This window comes from Acipenser ruthenus, chromosome 31 (assembly GCF_902713425.1).
Source record: "Acipenser ruthenus chromosome 31, fAciRut3.2 maternal haplotype, whole genome shotgun sequence".
NCBI lineage: Eukaryota > Metazoa > Chordata > Actinopteri > Acipenseriformes > Acipenseridae > Acipenser > Acipenser ruthenus.
Genome location: NC_081219.1, coordinates 11983263 through 11997078, shown reverse-complemented (window position 1 = coordinate 11997078; position 13816 = coordinate 11983263). Strand labels below are relative to the sequence as shown.

General features: G+C 37.7%; 1 protein-coding gene across 3 annotated transcripts in view; it reads left to right on the top strand.

Annotated features, from left to right (window-relative positions):
* Nucleotides 1-13816, top strand: part of LOC131702889 (disabled homolog 2-interacting protein-like) — a 237203-nt gene that overhangs the window by 60700 nt on the left and 162687 nt on the right. Inside the window, exon 1 of one of the 3 annotated variants that reach the window (XM_059005247.1) lies at nt 114-403. The exons of the other annotated variants lie outside the window; for them this stretch is intronic. The gene's annotated coding sequence lies outside the window, so the exon portion shown is untranslated. Of the gene's footprint in view, nt 1-113; nt 404-13816 lie in introns of those variants that run through there. 3 annotated transcript variants of the gene reach the window in all.

Genomic DNA, 13816 nt, shown 5'->3' with positions numbered 1-13816 from the left:
CTCTTAGAGCACTGCACCCCAAGCCTCTCTTTGATTGGCTGCTTCTCTGCTAGGAATTTGGCTGGCGGAGAATGTTGAATACCATCTGCCTGAGGGGGTTGGAGTTGGGAGTACAGCTGGCTTTAGTGCAACCTTAAAAAAAAAAGAGAGAAACAGTGAGGGAAACACGCTTTAAGCAGACTGGGGTCTGTTTGGTGTAACTGTGAAGCTGCTGTGCTTTCAGGTCTTTCCAATGGGAAGGAGGAGGTTATATTGTCTGCCTGGATCTCTGTTGTGAAAAGTGCTGGAGAAAACACAAAAAGGGAAATTACATCTCATTTACAACTTGTTGCTTTTGGCTTTCTGCGGTGATGATGAAATCATTCCAGACCTCTTTTAGGACAGTGCAACACCACAGTTAAGGGTAAGGATCCACACATTCTGTATCTCCAAGCTGCAGCTCAGTCTTTTAAGTTTATAGAAGCTTTTTTTTTTGTTAAACTACTGCGCTTTTAGTGCAGTACGTGTTGGAACAACTGTTCTCTTGCACGTGTGATCTTTAGTTGTTTGTTTTGCAGAGATTCAGCCTAACAGTACATGTCTAACAGCATGAATGCAATGTTTTACTTGGTTACAGAAACACTGTATAATAGAAAATGGTTTCTATTAAATGTAACATTTTGTGTGGAACTGTATGTTGGGATATAAATACTTTTTTTAATTTAATTAATTCAGCTTCTGTACCAAGTGTGTGTGTGTGTTTTATTGTTTTAAACTTGAAGAAGTTTATTTCAATTTTATGGCGTAGCTGTTTTGCGATTGTGACTGGAGAGTGGTGCAGTATTTGCTGCATGTGGTATGCGGCTGCCGCTGGGAAGTAGGAGTATACATTTCCTTTGTAGCCCTGCACTGCAGTTTCTTAACCTTCCATGGAACACTAGTATGAAACCAGATAATTGTGCAAGTGAGTGAGTAGCTCTGTAGTTTCGACTCAAGCCCTTGGTCAAGTTCTTAAACTTTCTTGCAACTTTTTTCTGGCAACTTGTTGTATGGACATTCTTCATTAAAATAGTTAAAATCAAGATTATTCAAGTTAAAAGTGACACCAAAAACCAACAGCACAGTTTTATAAGAACTTAGCAGGGGACTGTAGTATATTAAATAAATAAATAAATAAATAAATAAATATCCACGAGTAGAAATAGGCTGTACACCCTATCATTAAGTTTGAACTTAAAAACTTTCAAACTAAAACCAGCAGGAATCATGCTTTAAATATCAACCACTTTGAAGCTGTGATTATTATTGTTATTTTATTTCTACTTGGTCTTTTTGGAAGTGCGGATTGAACGTTGGTGTACAGTAAATCCAGTTTGTGTTGTCTGAAGCTAGCCACTGGTTCCTAAGGGTGAGGTAATAGAAGAAACAGCTTGACGTGAATTTCCAGTCTTTAAAGTAGAGTCAACTGCATTCCACTGCCGGTCAAAGAAATAAAAGACAATTGCATCAACTGCAAACAATAATCATGCTTTTGAGTAAAAGGTTCATTAGGATGCCGCCAGGTAATAACTGCAGTGGTAAAAGAACAAGAAATCAATGTTTCATTGAAATAAATGATATCCAACAATATCTTATTGCCTAGAGGCATAATCTGATTTAGGGATTATTCGGGTCTCTGCTGATCATATGTTAATTTCTGTACTGTGCTAATCCCCTAACTGCAGGGGTCAAGGGGGTTACTGTAAGCAGTGAAAGGCAACCCGTTTCAAAACGCCTGCTGTCTTACTCACCTGCCCTGTTTGTTTTCTTATACAGTCATTTAAAATGTGCTGCAATCATCATTGTGCTGCAATGGTTGTTTTTGTTTTAAACACAGACAGGTACAATCAGAGGGTGTACAGTAGCTAAAGTAATGTATCTTCTTCATCCTAAAATAAGAGGCCCTCATTATCTACATTCTTGAATTCAACATCAGTTGCGAGTTTCATATGTTGCTGTAATATTTAAAGCAGCACATCTGTAAACAGTGGGCAATATTTTGGTTTGGAAAGATAAGGTTTGCATGTAGAATATCTCTCTTGGCTTGTGTGTTTTGTTGTGCACCTGTTTAAGAATTTATGGGCCAGCTAATGGCTATCTAAATCAGTTACATAAAGCAGGGTCTTTGTGGCAGCAAAATCTTTACAAATGGAGGACTCACTCGAGGCTTTCATTTGGAGTTGGCAGACAGAGCAAGCAGGTCTATTTATTTTGAACTGCAAAATAATGCGGAATATACCTTTGGGGGGCTTCTGGAGGATGTAGGTAACTTTCCTTCAATGTCATTCAGCAGTTAGCACAGATTAAACCTTGCAGCCTCAGGTGAAAAAACATCCCGAGGTAGGCACATACCACTAAAGAATAATAACCCTTCAGATTTAGAAGTTTTGTGTTTCACTATACTTTACCAGATAGGCAGCAGAAGCAGCAATATTCTTCAACAAGTCAGTGGAAATTGAAATAACAAGTGTGCAAGATATGGAAAGTATTCTTAAATAAAAAAAAATAGGCTGCAGTCTGCATGCTTTCAGCAAGAGACTCAAAAGTGTTTCAAGTGCGATTGGGGACTGCTGTGTCTTTTAAAATTTAGGCATCCAGACCTGTTACGTGAATCTGGATTATTTTCCTTGATTTCATTTATCTTCTAAATTGAGTACTATGCATTATTTTGCTCATTCAAACTAGCTGCTATCTTTCTGTGTTGTTTTGTCTTTTTTCCTGCTCTTGAGAAATCATGTGATACTGTGACCTTTCAACCTTGTTGACTCCACAAGCTTCTATACTATAGCATCAGTCCACAGAATGCTTACAGATCTCAATATTAAATAAAGAGTCCAAAAAACATTTCAAACTTGTTTTATCCTTTAAAGCAGTACTCAGAACAGGTATCTGTTTAGCTCTGGAGTGAAAAAAAGTTGTGATTCTGTCTTAAGGATTTTGAAGCTGCCATAGGCAGACTGGCTGAAGAAGCACAACCCAAAGAGACCTGAAGAAGGTACTGTGTGTTAACTGTGTGTTTGTGAAAGTGTGTTGTTTTGTTTGCTGGTGCCGCCCAGCAGGTAGTTCAGGATGGAGAAAAGGTTTTAGTCAGTGCTCTGAAGTGGAGTTAGGCTTTTGTTTTGTTTTGTTTTGTCTTTTATTTCTGTAATAAAAACAATTGCACGCTCCAGATGACAGATATCCCACATGTCTAGGCTGTCTTTGTTCCTGAACTGCGAGGAAGTCTACAAGCAACAATATTAAAACAGGAACTTTGTTGTCATCTTCTATGCATAAAGAAAAGACTGTAGGAGATTATCTGCCCATATGATTTTCAAATAAACACAATCACATTTAGGTATGTCATCTTTGTGGAGGCTATTGCTGCAATCCAGAGGTTTTGCTACGAATACCAGTGGATTAAAAATGTAAACCTGAACCACTTTCTTCTGCTGCCTGATCCTGTGTGGAATGAGGACCTGCTGATGTGCTTATTAAACTGCAGTGCGATTGAGCGTCACTTATTACTGCTGTGGATGGGATCCTTAAAGATACCAATCTGTCATTTCCTGGAGGACAAACAGGCCAACACATGGCTTGAAACCATTTAAAACTCGTTTTATTCTTTAAAGCAGTACTCAGAACAGGTATCTGTTTAGTGAATGGATGCTGAGGAAAATTAAAAAAAAAACATCATGCAAACAACAGAAAACATTGGGCAACATTTTAATTGAATAAATCAATTCGACTGCATTCAGTTGAGATTATATTACAGTCAACATGCACTCTTAGGAATTTTAATCTAATCATATTTATTAAAGTACTCTTTAGATTTATATTCATAATTTTGTACATAAAATGACTAAGAGTGGGCAATAACGCAGTGAGCAATAAGGCTTTAGGGTCGGTTTTTCAACTCAGTGGGAACAGTTTTCCTCTAGACGATACAAACTGCAGCCAACATCTGTTTTATTAACTCCGAGATGTCACAGTGCAATAGTGTAGACTTTCAGAGGGCAATAGTGATTCCCCAGTACTGTAAAATGCTCGAAAAATCATCAGCTGTGGCTTATTCCAGGGAAGTATAACTTGATAGGACCTAACCCTAACACAAGTACAATACCATAGAGGATCTATTGAGTTTACCCAAAGACAAGTCCATTGTGGTGGTGTATCCAATCAGGGAATGTAGGAGGAGGGCTTTTGCCAGAAAGAAAATCTCTGGGATTTGAAGCAGCATTCCACATTACAAACTAAAATGGCAACAAATCTCAGTATTGCATGTATGACCTACTCTACTATGTAAGGGACTTTCGCTTTAAAATATTCCATGACCCAGTTTGAAACACGGTCTGCATTCAATCACGCGTGCAAATTATACTGTTTACGTACTTTTAAATCCATCTGCTAACTAACTATCTGGACTAAAGTACTGCTACAGTACATTACTGGTGGCAAATGTGATTTAAATTATTCATTAAAGAATCTTAATAAGTAGCAATCACATTGTGTTAATGAAAAGACACGGTTTAGGGTTACCAGCATCGGTATGCAAGATATCTTTTCTCCAGTTTTTGTTGTTGCATACTGTAATGTACTAATACAGTATGTTGGCCGAAAGTGCAATTCAACTGATACCGTGTATACATACAGTAGACTCCTAGCCGCTGTCCTTTTTCTCAGTTTTCATGTTAAACGCATCTCCCCTGCGTGGGTGCAGCACACAGTGATTCATGCTTATTACATCAAAAACAAGGCAGTCAAATTTGAATGCGCAGGACTTAAAATCTGAAAAGGTTTAATTGCAATTATTAGGAATGGTTAAGTATTTTTCAGATAAAGAGTTAAAGAGGAACTTCAGATCATGTTTCTATACAGATGGCCAGTTATTCACGTTCTATTAAAAGTATAGGCCTAAGGGATAAACAACAAGTGTTGAATGTGTGTGTTTTTATTCAGCTGAATCAAAGAAATAATCAATGGAAAGGTTGATGGTGTGATAGAAATGCTCTGATCTTTCATAACTTTTATCAGACAGGCTGTTACTTGCAGAAAAAAATGGATTTTGGCTTGTTAATAGTGCCTGTCTGTATACGCAGCCATGCAATAGTTGTAGTGATGAACATTTCCCTCCTCTTGCAAGGAGCAGAGTTTTATAAAATAACTTTACTACTGGTGTTGCAACTTCACATTGCTCAAAATGTGCACCAAAAAGTTTCTAAGTCACTAAATCAAGTAAAGGACAAATGTATTGGTTAGTGCACAGTGCAAGTTTTCTGTGATTTACAATGGGAAAAGCTTAGCAAAGTATAGTAAAGCATAGTGAAATCCTGGTAAAGCAGAAGCAGCATGGTACATATAGCACACCTCACATGGCAAAGAAGTGAGATTCTTGAGAGCTGAAAATATATTTTCTCCAATGAATGTCTGCAGTATTGTAGGTTCAGAATTAGGGTCAGCATTAACTTTGTGCTTCCAGTTCAATGGTATGGATGTAGGTTCTGTAATGTACTGTAGATGAATGCTTAAGTGCATATGGTGGATTGAGACTGATTAAAACTAGTAGATAGACAGATACAGAACAGACATATCTTGCAGAAAATCCTCTACTATACTGTAGCAGCAACTGTTTTGCATAGATGTCGAGTATTTAGTATTTCCATTTTTAGCTTTAATAACAGCCTAAAGTTGTGATTATATATGGAAACCACTAAGGTCTGATGGAGGGTGTCTTTCTGGGCACAGAATTGTGGGCAAGCTGCTTATTCCAATACTGATACTGTACTGTAGATGAGGTCATCTGCTACAACATCACCCAGGTGAGCTACTTTCTTAAGTAAAACTATAATAAGCTAAGTCATGTCAGCAAATTTTTCTGCTAGTGCATTCTATAGTGTACACCAACAGGTCTGTCTACTTGACCTTATTTCTCATACAGTAGTTTTACCTTTTGCACTCTGATTGTGTGTTTTGAGAGGATGGGTGAGCTAATTATTCATCTGTTGCTGCCAACACTTTCTGAGGTTTCAGGTAGCAACCAACTGACAACTAAAGCAAGAAGATGAACCAGATCCCAGGTTTTTTTTGTGTTGCCTGATGGCGTTTTTAGGTGGACAATGGTCTCCCTAAATCTAGAGTTACATTCTTAAAATTCTGGTGATTCGTGGCTACAGTTTTAAATAGCTGTTTCTTCAAAATGGGAGACTCTTTACTGCAACAGTTTCCAGGGGTAAAAAGTTTACATCCGAATAATAAGAGATTCTTCCTGATGACTATTTGACATTCCTTGCAACACTTTCCATCTTCAACACCAGTAGATTACTGCTATAGAACACTAACAAGGTTGTTTTGTGGCATGCACATGTAAAATATAAATTACCTCCTGTTGTCCAGCTAACTTAATTGTACTGCGCCTGAGACTACTGTAACAAGATTTGTTACAAAAAGTATGCAGACAATGTAATTACAGAATTTGATTTTACGTTTTGTACGGTACATTTTACATTTGTTTGTTCGACATCCACTGAGACTGTATGACTCATTGAACTCACTGTTACATAACCACCGCTAGATCTATTAGTCTTGTATAATACCAGCGCGTTGTGGAGTCATACACTATTCATTTAACCAAGCTGTAATTATACATACAACCAACACATAGTTCAATGATTCTCAGTTCATGGGAAGACATGGGGTAATGCAACAAACCATACACAGCTACTTCGAGTCTACATACGCTGCACTTATCAAAGTTTAATTTTGTATCCCAACTTATTTACCTTTACTCAAGCTTCATATTTATAAAACGTATCAAGCCAGTGGTATACTAAATGAGGATCTTCAATAAAGTGAGCTGGACAAAAAACAATGTATAATTGGTTATTACAACCAGCATACCAATACTAACTGGGGCATGACAAGACCCACTGTGCTTTTAATACACATTTAAATTAAAATGGTATGTTCCAAAATAAATACTTTCAAAATATATTTAAATATTCACAAGGGGAAAGTCTAAGCTGCTGGCTCAAAGATTCAGGGTTAAGCATTCGTGGTAGTACATACGCATAGCCTATTTACTGGCAAGCTAATCCTTATACTCTGAAAACAGCCCTTGTTGATGTACAATGAGAAAGACTCAATCTTGAGCAATGAGGCCAGGTTTCTCGCGGTCTGTCTCCCCTGAGAGCCGTGTGGGATGATAAACCCTTCTGTGACATTCTGCCAGTTCTCCTTCTAGTGTCCCAGCCAGCCGGCTACAAACACCAACACCAGATAAAAATCATCGCCCTGCTGCTTACAATGCAAAGCTGCAGGCCTCCTAATTTGGTTGGAGGAATGGATTATTTCCAGCACTACCTAATAGAGCTCTGGCCAAAAGTTTTGCATCACCTAGAATTTTAGGATTGAGATATAATTAAAGAAAACAACTATATGAACATAATTTAGATATTTTATTTAACATCATGTAATCCAAGAAACTACAAAATGATATCGCAAAAGTCTACCGGAAGCCATAATAGTAGTTATTTTAACAGGTGAAGGGTTAAAGTGTTGTGATTTTGGTTGATACACCCAGAGCCTAATTCTAAAGTGTGTTACGTGGCATAGGATGCACACCTGTAAAGCTAACTCTGTTTGAGCAAACAGAAACTGAGACAGCCACATATTTACCAAGCAGTGATCCTTAGCTTCTAATCCCCTATATGGAGATCATATATATTATTATATGCACAGCAAACTTCTGAAGCTCCACTGTACAACTTGCATTATTTTTTTCAGTGATAAAGGGGTTCTGAATTTTTAAATGTATTTTTATTTTTATTAAACAGATATCTAGTGCAGTATATAAAATTGGTCCACCACCTCCTTTCAAAACGTAGTTGGATTTGAATTCTAATTTTAATATGCCTGTACTATTTTCAATCTTCCCGAGGAATGTTAATATATATTTGCAATAACAGAAGCTTAGGTAATAATAGTGAGCTGCAGATGATCACTGATAAGTTCAGGGTCTTTTGAAATGTATTCAAGAATCCTAAATGGAACAACGAGGGGCCGGTATTCTAGAACAGTTCATTAAGATCACACGTAATCTGTAAGTAAAAAAAAAATCACACAGAGAAGGACTGCAGCACAATGAAGCACTGCAATGCAAATGAGCTGCAGAACAAAACTATTTTAAATCTCTCCAATGCAACAGGTTTCCTTTGCCCTCAGATTCTCACCATGCTTTGTCTCCATCCTTTCCTTTGTGGACCCACCAATAAGAAGACAAATAATACCAAGAATGAATTAAAACCCGGCCCAGACAAAACATCCACTTCATCACGCTGTTGATAACACAAACGTGAGGAAATCAGTTTACTGTAAATAAAAAGGAAGTGTTTTTTTCCACCCTTAACATCTTAATAAGGCTCCTATTTAACACTGGAATTTGTGCTGTCAACAAATCTCAAAGACATGTTACATCTGCTTCGTTTTAAGAGTGGGCTGAGCAAGCCCGGGCCGGCAGGCACATTTTAAAACAGCATACGGTATGAAAAAGGGCATCAAAATTTGAAAGCCAAGAATTAATTAAAAAAATGTTCAAAATCAGGCGAGGAAGTTGAGGAGCGATACCAGACACTTTCACACATTACGAAGCCTGGGTCTGGAAACACAGCTCAAGTTCAATCTGAATATTGAAAAACAACATTTATTTTTAAACAACATAAAAAAGGGAAAAAGGACTTATTTAAATCCTCATAAAAGAGTATCTCAAGTTGTTAAAAACTTTAGGCTCCTAGAATAGTGCTAAATAGTAGTCTGTATTAGAAGCACAGTGGGGTAAGTGGGGGAGATTATTTCCAGGTCTTTTACAGGTGACCAATGACTCAAAACTAGTATCTTAAGTTACTCTACACTCTCAGTATTTCGTATAACTGCGTGGTAATATGGTACTGTACCACCAAATCCAGTGGTGGCTTCAAACACTATTTAAATTTTTTTAGAGCATTTTACAGTACAATGGAATTCGCTTGGGCTGCACCCTCCTCCTGGATAACTAATGATAGGGTAGATCCAGTGCTGTAAAATGTTCTAAAACGTTCCAGCTTTGGCTGGTCTCAATGGGGTATATTTTGATCATATCAACCCCCTACGAGAAGTAGACAAACATCTGGCGAGCGCTTTCATCAATGTATTTACATACTGTACAGTACACGGAACCATACAGTTTGCATTCACAAAATGAAGGCGCTTTTGGGGTTTTGGGGTTTTAATTTTGTTAACTAAAAGAGGGGGGCAGGGTAATCCTGTGGATTAATAGATATTACTCAACATCCTAGACAAAATATAAAAGTAGACTGCAAGGTGGGAAAGGCAAATGACTGAACTAATGGAGCTGGCATGTCAGTATTAGTGTCGCCGTACAAACAGTTCATAGTCCTTTAATAGTTACTCTAGAATGACAACCTCTCTTGTTTGATTTTAAAGTGTAGAATACATTAAGTACAAGCATCCTTCATTCATGAATCCTGCTTTTCATTCTCTCTGGGCTGAAGAAAGAAGTTCTGAAGTGTTTATTCAAAGATTGCTCACAATTTCTAACTAGGGTGACGAGCAATCAGCCACATTTGAGACAGCATCGCCGTAAATTTTTAAAAAAACCAGCCCCTCACCACTACCACAGCAGTACATTTTATTGATCTAAATGCTACTATTAAATATTAAGAATATGTATAAATATTAATTTAGCCTGTTTTGATTTAAACCCATAACATTATAATTGCAGATGGGCCTCGTCTTCCTAATTATTAGAGGGGGGAAACAGTATGAATTATTCATGCTGACTGGAAACAACCCCCTCTGATAAATACTACATGAAAGCTGGCTCATCTGATGGTGGTATTTACATTTTTCATTAACATTTCCATATGAGCCCCAATGGAAACCTGAGCTGCCCACAACACATTAAAAATCAGCAAGCAGGCCTTCAGATAGGACATCTGCATGTATGTGTGATCTTATCAAACATGCAAAATAACTACTGAATATCTGTAATCAGAAAGGTGGCTATTTTAATAGTGGGTTCACGTCATAGTCTTTCTTTGGTCTGGGTGCCATTTTGGGAGATCACATTTCAACACATTTGTTGTGTACTTTTGCAGTTTGTCATGACTATATATGTTCAGTGTTTTTACTATGATTTACTGCACTGTGCTATGCAATAGAGTTTAAAAATGAATGAGAAATAACTGACTTTCATGGGAAAAGCTTATCCTAAAGGACTTGCAAACTCCCATGTTAATATTTTTTGCATGCTGTTTGCAATCATTCACAGTCATTCTGTTGCTTTAACATCATGTAATCAAATAATGACATGCCGCTTTGTAGTTTTCCATATACTTAACGAAAAAATGACAAAAAATTGAAAAATGTGACATTTTGAAATCTAACACTGTAATACTATTATGGCTTCTACTAGGCTTTTGCAATATCATGAAGTCGTTTCTTTGATTACATGATGTTAAATAAAATATCTAAATTGTGTTCATATAGTTTACAAAAAAAAATAGGTTTCAATCCTAAAATTCTAGGTGATGCAAAACCTTTGGCCATAGCTGTGTTAATTCCACTTCACTTTCAAGAAGTAAATGTTCTAACTCAAAGGTTATAGTGTGTATATGTTTGCCTATATGTTTGTTCACTGCATCTCATTTGAACTTCTTTTGTGTTGAATGAAAAACACAGAACCACCACCAGAAGAATCTCCTACATCACCTATTATAACTAATGTCTAGTTCAATTTTATTTTGCACTACAGTAGTGACCATGTCAAACCCAGTGAATCACCACTCAAGTAAAACTAGGCTGTCTGCCAGGTGTGCTGTGTTTAATATTCCCAAATTCAAGATTCACTTTCTGTGTGGGATTGAAGTCAAAGCTTCAACACAGATTTGCATGTAGAAACAGGCAAACTGAGCGCATTGAAAGAAGATATTCAGTAGCGGGTGGATGTCACCTGGAACTGCTGTCCTCCTTCCAACCAAATCTAAATCCCACACTTCTTTTAAAAACCTGTCTAAAAACTTACCGGAGGACCTTTTTAAGTAGGAGTTGGAGATCAACCAGACCTGGCTGGAGTACTTGCCAAAGTTTAACCGATAACCTTGTCTCATGTTTGATCAAGAAAAAGTACAGACCCACACGGTAGCGCTGTGAGTTACTGTGCGTTGTACTGTACATCTGCAGACAGATTGATCTTTATTGTTGACGGGGCATGTTCACAATGGTATGCCTAAAGTGAAACATGTACATTTGTATTGGTATAAAGTTCTAGTCAAGATAGCTGTAGCGCTGGTATTAAAAAAAAAACAAAAAAAAACCCTCTCACAGTATAAAATAATAGACAGCACTTGCACAGGTTTACTCCAGTACGTTATACTCATTCTGTGCCATGCTTTCTCTATTCCAAAAGGCTGAAAGCTTTTTTGATTGAGGATAATGTTACTGGAAAAGGTTATCTTGCCCGGTAATGGTAACTACAGTGTTGCTTCTACAGTGTAGGACTTGATTATGTTTGTTCTGAACTTGAACATCATTATTATTATTTGTTTATTTAGCAGACGCCTTTATCCAAGTCAACTTAGAGACTAGGGTGTGTGAATTATGCATCAGCTGCAGAGTCACTTATAACTACGTCTCACCCGAAAGACGGAGCACAAGGAGATTAAGTGACTTGCTCAGGGTCACACAATGAGTCAGTGGCTGAGGTTGGATTTGAACCGGGGGACCTCCTGGTTACAAGCTCTTTTCTTTAACCACTGGACCACACAGCCTCGAAGGTCATTAATCTTCAGCTCCATGTTGTACTCAGTCTAGAATCATAACGGATGCTATTTTTGTCATCTCAGTTCCTCAATTAAAAGCGTCTGCTCTTATTGTCTGTCATCTTGATGGACGGCTCTCAAACTTGCGAATGCTTATACAGTAAATGTACTGATAAATGCAAATGCCATGGTCTCAGTAGGGAAACCCAAGCCTTACAATTTACTGTAAGTTCGACATGTAGTTATTGTACTTCCTCTGTAATATTCATTTCTGATTCTCACCCATGCCTCACACTGCATAGATAAAATTAAAATGAAGACCTTCTGTGCACATTGAACACATTTTTGTGTGTTTGTCTGATGGACTGTCATAACTTTCTTCAATGACTTGTTGGATTTATTTGAAAATGTGTCAATGCCTTTACAATAGCAGGGAACAAAACACACAATTGCAAGTTGTTATAACAAAGCCCCTCCCTTCACCCTCCACTGGCTAGTAATAATTAAAAAGCACTATCATTTGTGAGCCGCGCCCTTTTTAGAAAAAAAAGGGCTAATACTGATGTGGGGCAGCAGCGTGGAGTAGTGGTTAGGGCTATGGACTCTTGACCGGAGGGTCGTGGGTTCAATCCTAGGTGGGGGACACTGCTGCTGTACCCTTGAGCAAGGTACTTTACCTAGATTGCTATAGTAAAAACCCAACTGTATAAATGGGTAATTGTATGTAACAATAATGTTGTAAGTCGCCCTGGATAAGGGCGTCTGCTAAGAAATAAATAATAATAATGGAGTAAATCATCCTTGAGAATCTCACCCACTGTAACTCAATACTTGTTCAAACATTCAGTCATCAGATATATACAGTAGCAATGGTGCGAATACATTTAGACACACCGTTCTGCAATCTTTAACAATGTCTTTATTAGTGTGTGTGTAAATGTCAAGAAATTCAAATACTTTAGATTAGTGTATTCAGACTATCGGGCTGTTGTGTGTTTTCCTTTCTAAGTGGTTTTGTAATTACTGTTATTAGCAGGTTAAACTGCTTTGGGGACATGGTTGTAATGAAAGAGGAACAAAATTACACAATAAAGAACTCAACGTGGGTTGCTAGGTGTCACTAATTTGTTTCCATAGAGACGTAGTTGCGATGTGTCTTCAGCATGCTGCAGCTTAGTGTCCATTAACGCTGGCATTCCACATTGCTGCACTTATCTGTTGTGGCGAGGAATGAAGTATAACTGCACTTACATTTCAGGCTGTAAAACAGTATGTTCAGCTTCATTTTCCTGTTCTTGTGACCTACCTAGCTCTAGGACATACTGCACTGTACTCCCTGATTCCACAGCATTGTTTGGCTTTATGAATGTTCCTAGTTTCTTTTAAAGCAAGTCCAACTGCAGTGTTTTAATTCTGACATGTTTGATCTAAGCTGTTAAGCAATGGTTGTTTTTTTCTTTCATTGCCATTTGACGAGACTTGATTCAGCAGAGGGATTAAGTGAGCACCTTTCCTTCTCTCCATACATATTTAAATATATCAATTATTGCCTTCCATTGCTGGGGTTCAGTTCCATAGTTTATGTATGATTGTGGCTCACACTGTGTATTTATTTTCCTTTTTTTTCACAGCAGTATTCAGGCTGTAAGGTGCTAGAGTGCTGTTGAGAGAAAGCAGGGCTGTCAGGATCTGAACTTATAACATTGTAATCTGCTGCTGTGTGTGCAGCCTACTGAGTATTGAATACCAATGGGTTTGGAAATGTACTGAATGTGAATTTGTTAGTAATGTCAAATCTCTAAGCAAAAAGGCCCCGGGATGCAATCTTATAAACACCCGATAAAAGGGTCTTGAGTTATAAAGCTCTTCTGTTCAGTAAATGACTTGCCTCACCGTTCCCTCTAGTACCAGAGCTATAGAGACAGAGACTCGTACAGTGGGATTTTGCTGATAAGGATACAGCACACACCTCCATGAGTTCTAACTACTTTGCTTTGACCCCTGTT